This window comes from Panthera tigris, chromosome B1 (assembly GCF_018350195.1).
Source record: "Panthera tigris isolate Pti1 chromosome B1, P.tigris_Pti1_mat1.1, whole genome shotgun sequence".
NCBI lineage: Eukaryota > Metazoa > Chordata > Mammalia > Carnivora > Felidae > Panthera > Panthera tigris.
In genome coordinates, this window is record NC_056663.1 from 33,260,877 (window position 1) to 33,278,934 (window position 18,058).

An 18,058-nucleotide genomic window follows, 5' to 3' on the forward strand; every position below is an offset into this window, starting at 1 on the left:
CCAGAGCGACTTCATCAGTTTGCATTCCCAGCAACAGTGCGAGACGGTTCCCGGTTCTCCACATCCTCGCCAGCATCTACAGTCTCCTGATTCGTTCATTTTAGCCACTCTGACTGCATGCCCTAAGTTCTTACTATTGCTTCTTGGAAAGAAAACACTTGGCTTGCAATAGATAAATATGCAAAATAAATGTGCATAACATTAGAAATTCAGATTAAAAATTTAATTATATAAGTCCATTAACAGGGGAGTACTTAAATAAATCATGGATTAGTCACATAAAGTAATGCCATGCAGCTGTGAAAATGTGAGACAGATTTGTATGTTGATAAGGAAAGATCACAAGGTGCACAGTTAAGGAAAAAAAGGAGAAAAAGATTTGGTAGTATAATTTGCCCCTGTTTGTGCATTATAAAAGGGAATGTATGTACATTTTATTGTAGTAGAATGAATTTTGTCCGCGAGAATAAATATGAAAAGAGTTATGAGGGTTGATTTTGGGTAGAGGACAGGGGAACTAAGGGTTTAAATTTGGATGAAGACCTGTTTTTCCTGGTGAACCCTTTTGTGTCATTTGATTTTAACATATTGCTTTAAAGATACAATTAATAAAAAGTAACGAAAAACAACTCGTCTAAGCTGCCCTTAACATTTTTATATGGTTTCTTCATTTTGTTCATGAAACTTAGCCCCCTGGCCATTTCTTAGTATAAGAGATAAAATAACAAAACCTTTCTGGAAAGGAGAAAGCATCTGTCAAGTGATCCGAGAGAACCTGACCAGGGTTTGTAAAGAAAGAGAGCCACACTCGGGGCGCCTGGGTGGCTCAGTCGGTTAAGCGTCCGACTTCGGCTCAGGTCATGATCTCACGGCCTGTGAGTTCGAGCCCCACGTCAGGCTCTGTGCTGACCGCTCAGAGCCTGGAGCCTGTTTCAGATTCTGTGTCTCCCTCTCTCTCTGCCCCTCCCCTGTTCATGCTCTGTCTCAAAAATAAATAAACGTTAAAAAAAAAATAAAAAAAAAAAAAAGAAAGAGAGCCACACATAGGCAGTGAGACATTAAAAACACAGATGTGGAGAAATGTTAAAGCGTTATGTTCTTATTTTACAAGGAAACATAAGCGGGTAAAGCTTGCCAGCAACAAAGCAGTATTGATTAGAGCAGTTTTAGATAAAAGCGAGCTTGACTAGAGTAGGTGTTAAATGACAAATATAATTAATTAGGAGGCCTTGTCTTCCAGGGAGGTGTTTGTTTATACCCCGTAGCGAGTTGTAGCAGAGCTTTAGACAGTTCTCATTGTCTGACTGCAAGAGCTTATCCCTTTCCTTTTTCAAAATGCTTCTGGAACTTTTTTCTCCACTGACATCTTTGGTGATCAGAGGCAACGTGTGGTACTCTCATTTTCAAAATACATTTGTAATAACACTATCGATGCCTTAAGAGAAGCTTTAGAAATCTCCCAAATCATGCATTAATGGTGAAAACCTGCAACTTTGCAGAATACTGAATCCAAAGCTCTCCATACATAATCCTCCAAAACATGAAATAAGACCACATAGACAACAGAGACTACGACGTCAGCCTTACGCTAGTAGAAGACAGAGAATACTATGAACTTCAGATAACCTCTAAGAAAAACAAACTCCATATTGCAGCCAAGATACCCCGGCCCTTTGAGCGTGTGAATATGAAAAGCAGTAAATGGAAGCTTTAAGAAATTCCATCAGAAGTTGGAGAGGACAGAGGATTTAGATGAAACACAGACAGAATCATCCCAGAAAGAAAAATTTCCATATTGGACGACAAATTGTACGTGGTACTGAAGATGCCCATGTCCTAATCACCAGGAATCTGAATGAGCTACTTTACTTGATGAAAGGGATTTTGCAGATGTGATTAAAAGTGAGGACTGTGTGGGGCGCCTGGGTGGCTCAGTCGGTTAAGCGTCCGACTTCGGCTCAGGTCATGATCTCGCGGTCCGTGAGTTTGAGCCCCGTGTCGGGCTCTGTGCCGACTTCTCAGAGCCTGGAGCCTGTTTCATATTCTGTGTCTCCCTCTCTCTCTGCCCCTCCCCTGTTCATGCTCTGTCTCTCTCTGTCTCAAAAATAAACGTTAAAAAAAAAAAAGTGAGGACTGTGGATGGGGAGGTTTTCCTGGATTATCTGAGTGGGTCCAGTGTAACCATGTGAGTCCTTAAAAGTGAAGAAACCTTTCTACATGCAGTTTTATATATGGAAAGAGAGTCATGGGCTGAAAAAGGACGAGAGAGCTATGATGCTGCTGGCTTTGAAGATGGAGGAAGAGGGTCATGTGTGATCCAAGGAATTCAGGAGACATCTAAGAAGCTGGAAAAGATTTTCCCCTGGAGCCTCCAGAAGGAACACAGCCTTCTCTATACCTTGATGTTAGCCCAGCAAACGTCAGTTTTGGACTTCTGATTTGCAGCAGTATAAAAGAATAACTCAATTAAGGGTGTTGATAAGGATGTGGGAAACAAGGCACTTGCCCACATTGCTGGAAGGAATGGAAATTGGCACAACCCTCATGGATGGGATTTGGCAATATTTGAGAAAGCCTAAATATTACATTTATGTTTTGACCCAGCAAGACAATTTCTGGTATTCTAGTATTCTACTATTTTAACTTCAACCTACATCTCCAACAACGTGAAAATACATTTGCATAAGGATATTTATTGCCGTATTTTTATAATGGAACATCATGAATGGCCATATGTAGAAGAGTAGTTGAGCCGGCTGGAACATGTCTACACGATAGGATACTCTGCAGCTGCCGTAAAAGAATGATAGAGATCTCTGTGATTGGATATAGAGTTTATTTTGCAAGGAAAGACCTAGACTGACAATGCAGACATGAGGATGGGAGTGAAGTGGAAAGAGGGGATGGCATTTCCTAAATGTGCCCTTTAGATAGTTTTGACTTTTTGGAGACGTAATAATGTTGTACATACTCAAAAGAACCATAAGTTTAAAAGTTAATGAAAAGAATTGAATATAACCATGCTTGAAATGAGTAACATTGTCACACGGAATGCAGAGGAAGCTTACTTAATCGAGGTTAAGTTTGAACTCAGTATTTTTTTAAACTTTATTTACTTATTTTGAGAGACAGTGGAAGAACAAGCGCACAGGTTGGAGAGGGGCTGAGAGAAGGAGAGACAGAATCCCAAGCAGCTTCCACACCAATAACACAACGCCCGATGCGGGACTTGAACTCATGAGCCCTGAGATCATGACCTGAGCCAAGATCAAGAGTTGGATGCTTAACCAACCGTGCCACCCAGGTACCCTGAACTCAGTATTTTAACTTGATGCCCTCAGATTATAAAAGGCTGTAAATATTGTAAACAGTACTACAATAAACATAGGGGTGTGAATCCTTTTGAACTAGTGTTTTCGTTTTCTTTGGGCAAATACCCAGTAGTGGAAATAACAGTGTAGTTCTATTTTTAAATTTTTGAGGAACCTCCATACTGTTTCCCACAATGGCTTCCCCAGTTTGCATTCCCACCAACTGTGCATGAGGGTCCCTTTTCCTTTACATCCTCACCAATACCTGTTGTTTCTTGTGCTAATTTTAGTCATTCTGACAGGTGTGAGGTGATATCTCATTGTGTTATATGTGGAATTTTTCCAACAAAGGGAAAAAAGGAGACAAACCAAAAAAACAGAGAACTGTATCAAATAGTTGACTATAGAGAACAAACAGATAATTAATTATAGAGAACAAATAAATGGTTACCATTTGGGGGATAGATGGAGGGATGGGAGAAATAGGTGAAGGGGATTAAAAAGTACACTTCTCTTGATTACCACTGAGTGATGTGGAGAATTGTTGAATCACCATATTGTATACGTGCATCTAATTTAACACCGTATGTTAAGTGTACTGAAATTAAACATTTTAAAAAAACTATGAATAAATACTGAGCTCTAGTTAGTAGGTTTTTTTGTTGTTTGTGGGTGTGCAGTGCTATGAGTCAACAATTGTAAAGTACTTCCTGTGTATTTTATGACTGGGCGATCAAGTAAATCTACTGAGTGTAATGTGAGCTAGATTTCTCACTGTCAGAGAAGGGAGTCAGGTATAGAAAGGGGGAGGACTGAACCTTCTGTTGTTGGTAGTTTGTCATTGGAAGTTATGGTATGAATTCATTTTTGTGTACATGTGTGTATGATAAATCCATTATATATGTATAAGTATGTTTGCATATACTTTATTTGAATAACTTACTTATTTCTATCAATCTAGTTTCGATTATTCATACAGTTGGAAGGAAGTAGGAAAAGGTATCTGTACATATGACACATATAGATTATGTCTTTTACTAATTACTTCCTAATTACATTTTTGAAGCCAAGATTCACATTCACTTGTGTTCCTTGATTAGGGTAATATAATCTGAAGTGTGGTCAGAGAAAGGAAGAAATGATTTTAGGATTAAAAAAATTCCATGATGATCTGAGTGAGTAATTGAGTATTGGTTTCATGCATTTGTGATCTCTGATATTACAGAGAATTAATCCTAGCTATAGTGCCTAGGGGGTATGATTTTAAAATGCCCAACAACATTCACAAAGTCCAGTTTTTCATAATTTGCTGGGGAAACTCATTACATCTGGCCAAATATGATTACCCCCAAATTGTACGACTAATAACTAAAAATGATCAAGAAAAGTAATGTTTGCAAGGAGCCTGCATTTATGATAACCAGTTGTGAGACCATATTTCATTAGGAGACAAGATTCAATATTAGTTTATGGATTCTACCATAAAACACTAAAATGTGGAAGTGCTTTGGGCATGGAACCAGGAGTCACCTGGGGTCTCCGTGTGTCTTTTATGAAGCCTTTAATCTTTCTGCACCTTAAATTCTTCAAGACAGAAATAACCTGTCTCAGGTGCTTGGCGATGATTTAAAACTGTTAATACATGTGAAAATGCATCATGACATAAGGTAGTACACAAATACTAATTGCCATGACTGTGTTTGTCTGGTATATTGTAAGTGAGAATTTGGCAACTCAAATCCCCACAACCCTCTCACACATTTTACTGCTTGCATAGTTGACTCATAAAAAACCAGAACAGCTTCTCACTGCTGTGCTTGCTGATTCATTTCCTGAACATGCAAGGAGATAAAAAGATAATTGATTCTACTTTTATTGATTGCTGGATGTCTCAGAGTTTTTAAAAAATAAAAATTTAGAAAAAGATTAATGCATGCTTCAATGCCCGGTAAATTCTATCCGACCTGCTTAAATGATGAGGAGTTAAATCTGAATAGCGTAAGATTTAAAACCATGACGCTGGAAAACCCGAAGACGTTACATATAACGAAGCTGGTTGAACATTCCAGGGGTCCCAATCAGTTGTAGTTTCATTTCAAGCTTGTTTTAGAAATACAGCCATTACCTGTCTGTTACTGTAACAAAACACTTGGAAACAACTGGATGTTGAGTCATTCTAGAGGTCAATCAGTATGTCAGAGCCAGCACTAAAGATTTGATCATGAAAAATGTCACGGGACTCCGTTGTGCAGCAGATCTCTGAAAGTACTCACCTTGTAGAGCTGTTGCTTTATACCCATTGAACAATTCTCCATCTCCCCACCCCCCAGGCCTGGTAACCACCTTTCTATTGTCCACTTATATACCTTTTACTATTTTAGAAGCCCCGTAGAAGAGGAATCATGATGGCCCTTCTGAAATTGACTTATTTAACTGAGCATTATGTCTTCTAGGCTCACCCATGTTGGCACAAATGGCAGGACTTCCTTCCTTTTCGAGGTTGATCAATATTCCATTGTATGTACCACATTTTCTTTATCCACTTATCTGTGGATAGACCTTTAAGTATCTATTATGTCCTGGCCATTTTGTGAATATTGTTGCAGTGCACACGAGAGTGCAGATATTTCTTCAAGATCCTAATTTCAACTCTTTTGGACATACACCCGGGAGTAGTATTGCTGAATCATATGGTAGTTCTGTTCTTAATTTTTTGAGAAACTTCCATGCTGTTTCCATACACAGTGGTTATAGTTAGCAATCGGGTATTGTGTACTTAAAAACTTGTTAAGAGAGTCGATTTCACGTGAAGTGTTCTGATCACAAAAAATAAAAAGACAAAACAAAAAACAGAGGGACATGAGGCACCTTGTGGAGGTGATGAATATATTTAACTTGGATTGTGGTGATGGTAACCTAAGTGCATATATTATGTCAAACTCATGGAATTATATATATTAATTATGTGCAATATTTTGTATACTAATAATATATCAATAAAGCTGGAAAAAATGTCATGGAAGTCAGCTTTTTAAATGTTTATATTCTCAATATTCAGATTTCCCTAGTGATGCTGTAATCATGAATATGTATTTTTGTGAGACCCTGAGTCCCCAGAGGCTATTACCCAAAGTGACCCAGCTCTGAAGAAAGCCATAGAGGGCCTTAATAACCTTACATTCCATTATGTTAGGCTGTCACATAGCATTTAGAAACAGAGTTATTTTCTTTTTATTTGCTTAAATCAGAGAAGAAGTTTTTTTGGGTTTTAGGACATGATTTTTATATGACTCTGAATATATCAGTATTTTTCAAAAAGACAGGCTACCTGAGTGAGATAAGGGATTATCTTGTCAGACTGTCTTTCCATTGTTCCTGGGAATGAATCTTTTACAATTAAAAGGGATGCAGGAGGGATCATGAATAAGGAAACTTGGCCTTATCAGGTCAGGAATGTCAAGACCTATAGAGGTAGATAAAATCCCATCTCCTTTAGTAATTTTCAGGATGACTACCGTTTTTGTCCTAAGAATGTTGATGGCATAATTTCAATAAGAATTATTACAATCTCCATGATTTGGGGATGCTTTTCTTGAAATGAGAAAGAATGCGCATGCTTGCCCAGACAAAGAGGGCTGTACATGAAGATAATTGATCCTCTCTGGGTGTGTTTGGCTTAGGTGTTCTTAAATCACATTGATGACACTGAGGCAACTTAGCAGATCTTCAAGGACAATAATTTCCTAATAAAATTTTCCCTTATTCTCTCTAAATATTTCATTTTCTTAGACTTAAATAATCATAGAATTGTCATGAGGATTAAATGGAATGATGCATGTTAAGGCACTTAGAGCAGGACTTGTTAAATAATTAGTGTTTAGAGATTATTATTATTATTATTATCCAACCCTTTTATAACAATGTTTCTCATTGTAAGTTAATACATTAGCATTCGTGTTTACGTTTCAGTTCCTGTAAACTTGATGTGAAGTGCAATCCTGGTATCCTGATGGGGTCAACTTTGTGAGCTTGTGAGTTTCAGGACTCTATTCCACTCCAGGACCCAGAGATTGACCAAGACAGACAATGGGCATGTTGTGAATCTTCACAGCAACAAATAATTGAGTCATTCCTGGACAACTCCTGAATTTGCTGTGTCAGATTCCTTTTAATTTCTACAATAGTGTCAACCTTAAAAATAAATTAGTCAGTTATTTTACCAGCAAAAGGAGTTTATTCAGGAATAGCGGAGCAGTCGAGGACAAGAAAGCTATGGTAAACCATAGACACCTCTGAAGAGGCCAAGGGAAGGTCAGATTTTATTAGGTGTTAACAGGAAATTGGGGAGGGTTATTTTGAACAAAAGTTTATCGAAGAAAAGGCAGAGTTTGAGGTTGTGGCAGTTTCTTTTAGATTCAAGAGGTGGTTAGTATGATGTTGCTGGGGCGAGGGGGCAATATTTTTTCTTCCTGTTGGCTTGCAGGCTGCACAAAGGGGTGCCTGTATGAGTGCTCCTCCTTTAGGGTTTCCTGACTCCATTTTAAATGAGGTTTCCTTTACTCATTTTCACAATAACAACAACAACAACAAAAAGAATCAGATATTTTATTAACCAATGTTTAGCACGTACAATGTGCTGGGCACTATGGAATTATTTATTTTAACACGAGTTACAGTAATTTGCAAAAGAAAATTTTAGGAAATTCTTTTGTGTCTCAGTGGCAGAGATAAAAACTCCATGAAAAAAAAGGCTAAAATTGTAAGTAGGAAACAAGGTGTAGAGACAAAAGAAAAATAAAAAGGATGATGAGCTGGAAAGAAAAATGAATGAAATAAAGAAAGACTGAAAGGAAACAACACAACAGCAGAAGTATAATCCTTGTGACGGTGGTGAGGATAAGGAATGTTCTTGTGATCTTGAGATCTCTGAGGACTGGAGAGCTGTGTATTTCAATCCACTAAGTAATCCAGCTGAACACAAATAAGCCAGGGTGATGACAATATAGGCAGAAAGATGGGACGATATTCTGGAATAAGCAACATGAGGCCAATAAGGACATCATTTTGTTTTGTTTTGTTTTGTTTTGTTTTTTAAATCAAAAAATTATTTAATGAGGTAAAATTCACATAATATTTACTATTTTAGCAATTTTAGAGTGTACAATTCAGTAGTTTTTACTATATTCAGAATGTAGGTAACCACCACCACTATCAAATTCCAGAATATTTTTATTACTCAATCAGGAAACTGCATACCTCCCAGTTTGCCCTCCTCCCATCCCATGCCAACAACTAATTTTACTTTCTGTTTCCATGAATTCATCTCTTCTGGACTTTTTTTTTTTTTTTCTTCTGGACTTTTAATATAAATAGAATTGTACAGTACTTTTTTTGCGTAATTTTGCATCTGGCTTCTTTCCCATAGCATGTTTCAAGATTCATCTATGTTGTAACAAGTATCAGTACTCCATTCTTCTTTATGGCTGAATAATATTCCATTGTGTGAGTAGACCACATTTTGTTCATTCATTCACAGTTGATGGGTATGTGGGTTGTTTCTGGTCTTTGGCTAGAATGAATAATGCTGCTATAAACATTGCTGTATGTCTTTGTGTGAACATATGTCTCAATTCTCTTAGGTATATACCCAAGAGTGGAGTTACTGGGTCACATGGTAATTCTGTTCAGCTTTTTGAGGGACTGTCAAACAGTTTTCCATAGTGACTTCATCATTTTATAGTCCTGCCAGCTATGCATGAGGCTTTGTTTCTCCACATCCTTGCCAACATTGTTATTATTTATGACCATCCTGGTGGATGTGAAGTGGTATCTCCTTGTGATTTTGGTGGCATTTTTCTGCTGAATAATGATGTTGAGCATCTTTTCATGTGCTTATTGGCCATATATGGCTTCTTTGGAGCCACGTCTATTCAGATCCTTTGCCCATTTTTGAATTGGATTGCTCATCTTTTTATTGTTGAGTTGTGACTACTCCTAGTATATTCTGGACACACTAGGCCCCTATCGTGTATGATTTAAAATATTTTCTTCCATTTTGTGGGTTTCCATTTGCCGTTTCTTAACAGTGAAACCAATGTCTGATCCAAGGTCACAAAGATTTATACCTAACTTTCCTTCTAAAAGTTTTATAGTTTTAGCTCTTATATTTAGCTCTTTGATCCATTTTGAGTTAATTGTTACATATGACATGAGCCATGGGTCCAAAATCATTCTTTTCATGTGACTATTCAATGGCCCCAGCACCACTTGCTAAAACCATTCTTTCCCCATTGAACAATCTTGGCAGAATTGTTGACATCAATTGGCATGCACGTGCATGCACCCATCCACCCACCCACCCACCCACAAACACATTTCTGGAGTCTCAATTCTATTCCATTAATACATGCGTACTCTAATGCCAGTATCACACTGCTTTGATTACTGTAGCTTTGTGGTAGTTTTGAAATTAGGAACTGTGAGTAGTCCAACTTTGTTCTTTTTCAAGATTGTTTCGGCTATTCAGAAAAATTTACATTTCATATGAATTTTAGCATCAGATTGCCCATTTCTACAAAAAGGGCAGCTGGAATTTTGATAGGGATTGCATTGAATCTATAGATCAAATGGGCAATTTTCCATTTAACAATATTTAGTCTTCCATTCAATATACATGGGATATTTTCCAATTTATTTTGGTCTTTATTTCAACAAAGTTTTCTTTTTTTCTATGTAGAAAACATGCATATCCTTGGTTAAATTTATTCCTAAATATTTTATTCTTTTAAACTATTATATATAGAATTATTTTCTTAATTTCATTTTCAATTGTTCATTGCTAATATATGGAAAGATAATTTATTTTTGTGTATCGATTGTGTATCTTGAAACTTTCCTAAACTTGTTTTTATTAACTCTAAGTTTTGTGTATATGAATTTTTTAGGATTTTTCACAAATAAGATTATGTCACCTAGAAATAGAGATAGTTTTACTTCTTTCCCAATCCAGATGCCTTTTATTTCCTTTTCTTGCTTAATTGCCCTGGCTAGAACTTTTAATAATACATTGATAGAAATGGTGAAAAAAGTCATCCTTATTTTGTTTCATATCTTGTGGAATAAATTTTCAGTCTTTCACTATCTGGTATCATGTCCTTTATTAAATTGAGGAAGTTTTGTTCTATTCCTGTTCTATTAAAATGGTCATGTGAATTATTTTTTTTCCCTTAATTCTATTAATATGTTGTATTACATTGATTATATGTTATACCAACATTTTATTCCCAGGATAAATCCTGCCTGATCATGGTGTATAATCATGTTAATGTGAGGCTGCATTTGACTTCCAAGTATTTTGTTTAGGATTTTATATCTATACTCACAAGGGATATTGATCTGTAGTTTGGGCTGTTTTTGTCTGCTTTTGATATCAGAGTAATATTGGCCTCATAGAACAAACTAAGAAGTGTTTCCTTCTATTTTTGGAAGAAACTTAGAAATACTGGTTTTAAATTTTTAAAGTTTGCTTAATTCATTAGGAAGTTATCTGTTCCTCATCTTTTCTTTGTTGGAAGTTTTTGATTGGTGATTAATTTATTTTCCTCTTGAGCCTGTTTTAGTAGTTTTGTGTGTGTGTGTGTGAGAATTTGCTCATTTCATGAAGGTTACCTAACTTGTTGGCATACAATTGTTTATAGTATTTTCTTATAATTCTTTTTATCTCTGTAAGATAGGTTGGAATGTCTCCACTTTGATTTCTTTTTTTTTCTTTTTTTTTTTCTCTTGGCCAGTTTGACTAAAGCTTTCTTATTTTTGTCGATTTTTTCAAAGAACCAGTTTTTGGATTTGTTGATTTTTTTTCTATTTTTAAAATTCTCTATTTTGTTTATTTCCTCTTGAGTTTTTATTAATTCCCATCTTCTTGTTGTGAATTTAATTTGTTCTTTTTTTCCATTTCTAAGGTGGAAATTTAAGTATTTATTTGAAATGTCGATTCTTTTTTAAATATAAAAATGTTACTAGTAGTGATTGCCTGTTAGCATTGTTTTTTGTGCATCCTAAAGTTTTTGTCTGCTGTGTTTTTACTTTCGTTCATCTCCACGTATTTGCTAATTGGGTTGTGATATTTTTGACTCATTAGTTATTTCAGAATGTGTTGTTCAATTTCACCATATTTGTGAATTTTCCAAATTTCCCTAGGTTATCTATGTCTAATTGCATTGTTTATATGCTTTTAATCTTATGAAATTTATTGATATGTGTTTTGTGGACTCATTTACGGTGTATTTTGGATAATGTTTCATGTGCACTTAAGAAGAATGTGTATTTTGTTGTCATTAGGTGGAATGATCTATAGATGTCTAATAGATTTAGTTGGGGTACAGTGTTATTCAATTCTTTTATTTCCTTCATCTCTGCCTTGTTTTCTGTCCATTACTGAAGTAGGGTGTTGAAGTCTCCAACTATTATTTGTGCACTGTTTTTTATTCCTTTATTTGGTCAGATTTGACTCATGTATTTTAGGACTTTGTTGTTAGGGGTATGTATATTTATAACTACTATAACTTCTCGATGGATTGACCTTTTTATACTTCTATAATGTCCTTCTTTATGTCTCATATAAATTTTTGTCTTAAAGTCTATTTTGTCTGCTCTTTCTTGGTTACTATTTGTATGGGATTTCTTTTCTTATCCTTTAATTCATTCATGTCTTTGAGTTTAGAATGAGTCTCCAATATGAGAGAACATATTGTTGGATCATGGTTTTTTATCCATTCTGTTAACCCAAGCTTCTTAATTGAAGAGTTTAACCCATTTACATTTAATATAATTACTGATAAAGACAGACTTAATTCTGTAATTTTGGTATTTGTTTCCTATATGTCATATATTTTCCTCAGTTTCTTCATTTCTGTCTTCTTTTGTGTTGAATAGATATTTTGTAGTGTACTCATATGAGTTCCCTTGTTGTTTCTTTTACTATATGTATTTTAGTTATTTTCTTAGTGGTTTCTTAATTAAAATTAGCATCTTAATTTATGTCTATGCAGTTCAGATTAAGATAAACTTTACTTTCATTGTATATAAAACTTTGCTCCTATAGTTCTATAGCTCCTGCACCTCTCCATGATATTATCATCACAAAATATGTCCTTTTACTCTGTGTCTTCCAACATAGATTTACAGTTATTGCTTTGTACATCTGTCTTTTTAAAATTTTTTTTTAACATTTATTTGTTTTTGAGAGACAGAGAGAGACAGAGCATGAGCAGGGGAGGAGCAGAGACAGAGGGAGACACAGAATCCAAAGCAGGCTCCAGGCTCTGAGCTGTCCGCACAGAGCCTGATGTGGGGCTCAAACCCATGAACGGTAAGATCATGACCTGAACTGAAGTCAGATGCTTAACCAACTGAGCCACCCAGGTGCCCCTGTACATCTGTCTTTTAAATTAGATATGAAAAAGGACTCACAAACAAAAAGTACATTAATACTGACACACACACACACACACACACACACACACACACACGTTTTGGTGTTTTTTTGCTTTGCGTAGATTCATGTTAGTCTTTAGTTTCATTTCATTTCATTTCATCTTCAAAGACTTCCTTTAGCATTTCTTATAAGGCAGGTTTATCGGAAACAAATTCTCTTTCTTTTTATTTATTTTGTAAGAACTTAATTTCTCCTTCATTTTTGAAGGCCAATTTTGCTAGTCTGACTATAATATTTTCTATTCACTGCCTTCTGGCATCTGTGGTATCTGATGAAAAAAATCAGTTGTTAATTTCACTGAGGATCTCTTACACATGATTAGCCATTGTGTCTCGCTGATTTCAAGACTCTCTCTTTGTCTTTGCTTTTTGATATTTTGAATATGATGTGTCTCAGTGTGGATCTTTTTTGAGTTTTTTCCTAGAGTTTTTCAGTTTTTTGACTATTTTTCTTCTAATATTCTTGTCCCCTTTCTATCTTTCCTCTCCTTCTGAGAGTCCCATTATATGTGTTCTAATACACTTGATAGTATCCTACAGGTCTCCTTGGCTCTGTTTATTTTTGTTTATTATTTTTTCTTTCTGTTTCTCAGAATGGATAATCTCAGTTGATCTATCATCACTTTTATTGATCCTTTCTTCTGCCTGCCTAAATGTGTTGTGAAGCCTTACTAGTGAAGTTTTCATTTAAGTTATCATACTTTTCAAACCCAGAATTTCTCTTTGATTTCATTTTATAATTTATATTTCTTTATGGATATTCTCTATTTGGTGAGATATTTTTAGGCTTTCCTTTAGTTCTTTGGATATCATTTCCTTTAGCTCCTTGGATATATTTAAAATACTGATTTAAAATATTTGTTAAGTAAGTCCAATGTGGGTTCCCTCAGGGACTGTTTCCAATGATTGTTTTTATTCCTTTGTATGGGACATGTTTGTTTGTTTTTTGTTTAGCATGCCTCATAATATTTTGTTGCAAACTGGGTATTTTGAATATTACAGTGTGGCATCTCTGAAAATCAGATTCTTTCCTCCCCAGGGATTTGTTACTGGTCCTTCCTGTAGTAGTTTTTGTTTCATGATTTTTGAACTAATTTTGTAAAGTTTGTATTCTTTATTATGTGTTGCCACTGAAGTCTCTGTTCCATTAGCTCAGTGGTCATCTATTGATTGGATAGAGATTTCCTTTAAAGCCTAGGACTGAGAAAATCTCCAGGCTTGCAAAGAGGACCTGCATGTGGGTTGGGCATGCCTTCTAAACATAGCTAAGCATTTCATAACTCTACCTTCCTGCTTGTTCAGAAACTCAAAGTCAACCAGACGTGTTAAGGCCTTCATAGGTCTTCTTGAGCATTCAGACAGCTCTGGACATGTATGTTGCCTTCAAGATTCCTAGAAATATGTTAGGGTTTTTCAAGACCCTTGTTCCCTAAAGTATGTAATTCCCTAGGCTTTCCTCCAAAATGTTTTGTTTAGTTTATTTTTCCCCCTAAGTATTATCCATTGCCTGTGTCAGCAGTAATGAAAATGTTTGCCTGTCAATGTTTTCTACGAACACATTCAATATAGTGGTTTTTAGGACTGAGTGAGTTCCATGTCAGGAAGATAAAGTCTAACTTTTTGATTTTCTAGGGAGCCACCAGACAGGTAAAGACATGATTTCAAATCTTTGCAAATGAGTTCCTTTCTTCTCCCTCTGTTACTGATACTGGGACTGTGGGTTTTTAGTTTCAATCCTACTGCTGAGCTGGAGTGAGGGATGGGATTAGAATAAATTAAAAAGCAAAAAAAAACTTGCCGTCCTTACCAAGATTTAGCTTTTGTTTTTGTTTTCAACTAAGCCTTTTCTGGGGTTTTCAATATTTTAGTTAGTTCCTAGAGTTAGGAAAAGTTAACTCTAATAATTTTGCCAGGTTTTTTTTTTTTTTTTTTATTGCTTTTTGGAGGGATGGGCTTTCAGAGTTCTTTACTGTGCCATTTTTGCTGACATCATGTTATATATTTTTTCAGTTTGGTTATTTTTTCATTCTGTTGAGCATGCAAAATGGTTTTCCTTTATTTCCCACCAGTAATCAATAATAGATTATTTTCAGAATTATGCTTTTTTTCTATGTCATTTCAATTCATTTTTCTTATTGTACAATATGTTCTCCTAGGTAACTTTGTTTTACTTTGATATCTTTTCATCCATCATTGAATTAGCTGAAGTAGGTCCAAATTTAGTGTCTATCAATAGGACCTGGAAATTTTCCTTCTCATTGATTTTGCTTGCTTCCTTTTTCTGTATGCTTGTATGAGATGGTTGAATCTCATTTCCTGTTCCACAACGAGAGTGCAGGCTGGTATGCGTAACTCCTTAAATAATATATCAGTAATATTTGGGGGAAGATAATGTAGTTTGAAAAATCGAAATCCGCCCCATCTATATGCAACTTAGATTTGTCATGGGGAATTCATGCTTGGGATATTTTAGCACTGATTTGTTTTGTTGACTACATAACACCCATACCACACAATGAGCTTGTTTTTGCTCAACATTCCTGTCTTTTCCCCCAAACGTGAACACAAATTCCAAGATCTGCAGTCAGTTTGAGTCTGAGTATAGTCTTCAAGTAACAGTCTTTTTTTTTTTTTTACATTTTATTTATTTTTGATAGAGAGAGACAGAGCACAAGTGGGGGAGGGGCAGAGAGAGAGAGGGAGACACAGAATCTGAAGCAGGCTCCAGGCTCCGAGCTGTCAGCACAGAGCCCCATGCGGGGCTGGAACTCACAAACCGCGAGATCATGTCCTGAGCCGAAGTCGGACGCTTAACCGACTGAGCCACCCAGGCACCCCAAGGTAATGGTCTTAATCATCACCCAGACAGGTTATTATGAGTCGATTTGAAGCGTATGTGGGGAGCAGGATAAGATGAAACAATTGGGCCTACAAGCTGGACTTTGGGACCCACGGCCAACTGGGTGGATTTTCTCTCTCCTATATGAGTTTGACAGGCAACCTGATGTCAACACTCACATCGATCTTCGAGGGACTAGATTCATCTCAAGGTGACTCAGGTCACCTAATATACTATCAGTGGACGCTTAAATTTCTTACTGGATCACATTATAAAGTTCCACGTTGGTTCATGAAATGGTAAAACTGGAACTGCAGGTGGACCCATGAGGGGGAAGTATTAGAAATTGATACGCATCCTCCAGCATTGCCGTGTCCATTTATAATGTTTTCTCTTTTCTTTTCTTTTCTTTCCTTTTTTCTTTTTTCTTTTTTCTGTATAACTCTGGGGTCGCTGCCGGTTTTTCTTTTGATAAAAAAGAGAATATTAATTATAAAATAATAAAAAGTATATTCAAAACCAAGAAAAAAAAAACCCACGTAAGTGCTATCTCAGAAGAGTAAAGCCCGTTATACTGAAGAGAGTTTGCGTTGAGAATCCTGATGGTTTCATCCAGGAATGTGGAGGCAGAGGTGCATTGGGAAGAAAGGGCCTGGTGAAAGGAAACAGTGATGCATCTAGGGTAGGGAAAAAGTGGAAAAGGAGAGAGGAATAGGAGCCATGATATTGGAATGCTATTTGTGATTTGTTGGTGAAATCTCTCCAGAGGTAAGAAGGAGCTAAAGGATATTAACAGAACAGAGTCTAATTTTCAATTGGAAGTTATTTGCATTTCCGTCAGAGAGACCCCATTTCTGCTTCCCAATTCTTCATTAAAGTCTATCCTGCCTTTTATAAAAGGGACTTTTCTGTGCGTTTTTCTGTAAGTCAAGGAACGGGCTGAGTACGTGGTTTAGAAGGTGCAACGGGGATAATAGGAGTAGGTAGGAGACACTTCCTAAATGGAAATTATTTGACAGAAAGAGGATCTCAGAGCTAGATTTGACCGTTAGAACTCATATCTCACCTCCTTCTCTTTAAAAATTGGCAATCAGTGCACATCACACTGTGCATATTCTTCCCAACTGATCTCAGTCCACGGCACTTTTTGTTCGTAGACCACTTTTCTTATTTTTGTTTATCAAAATTTTGCGGAGGTCAAACTAGAGCTCAGTGTTACTTTCCACTTGAAATGTTTCCTGGTACTCACTGTAATGTGCCGATCACAATAATGCTACACTCGTCAACACCTCCCTGTGTCCAAAGCCTTGGGGAGTCTCATCCTATGCTAACTTCGGGCCAAGACATGTGACTTGCTTGGCCAGTGGGACAGTGGCAACTTTGATGCAACTCCTGACTTGAAAGTGGCTACTGTTTGGGGGTTTGTTCTCTTGCTGCTTCCGAAACCCTTGGACTGCTCTGTGCGCAAGCCTGGCCTTGCTTGTTGGAAGGTTAGAGGCCATGGGGACAAAGATCCCAGGAGACTTGACTATCCAAGAACAGATAGCGGCAAAGTAGCCAGCAGCAGGCAACCCACCAACTGACAGTAAGCCGTGAGCAAACCCAGCTGAAATCTGTTGAGAACCAGCCCAGAAGAACGGCTCAATGGAGTGCAACTTACATTGTCAGTATGCAAAGGTTTGTGCTAAACATGGCTATCGTTTTGGGGCGCCTGGGCGCTCTGTCGGTTGAGCCTCCGACTTCGGCTCAGGTCGTGATCCCGCGGTCTGTGAGTTCGAGCCCCGCGTTGGGCTCTGCGCTGACGGCTCAGAGCCTGGAGCCTGTTTCAGATTCTGTGTCTCCCTCTCTCTCTGACCCTCCCCCCGCTCATGCTCTGTCTCTCTCTGTCTCAAAAATAAATAAACGTTAAAAATATTTTTTTAAAAAAATGGCTATTGTTTTAAGTCGCTATTGGATGGGAGGATGATTTGTTACACAGCAAATGGTAACTGATAAAGTCCCATGAAGAACCAATGGCTCCTTCATTTGAGCTTTATTTAAACCCATCCCTTGAGAGTTAGAATTAAATCATATAGATCTTCTACCCTTTCAGCTCTCTCCTCAGTTCCTTGCACATTATAATGATTATACATAACATCTTTTAAAGTTTATTTTATTTTGAGAGACAGAGAGAGAAAGAGAGAGAGAGAGATGACCAGTGCGGGAGGGGCAGAGAGAGAAAGGGACAGAAGATCTGAAGCAGGCTCTGTGCTGACAGCAGAGAGCCTGATGTGGGGCTCGAACTCAGAAACCATGAGATCATGACCCGAGCTGAAGTCGGACACTTAACTGACTCAGCCATCTAGGTGCCCCGTAGCATATTTATATACTTACTTTGTGTGAGATATTTTCTAATGGCTTTATATATAACAAT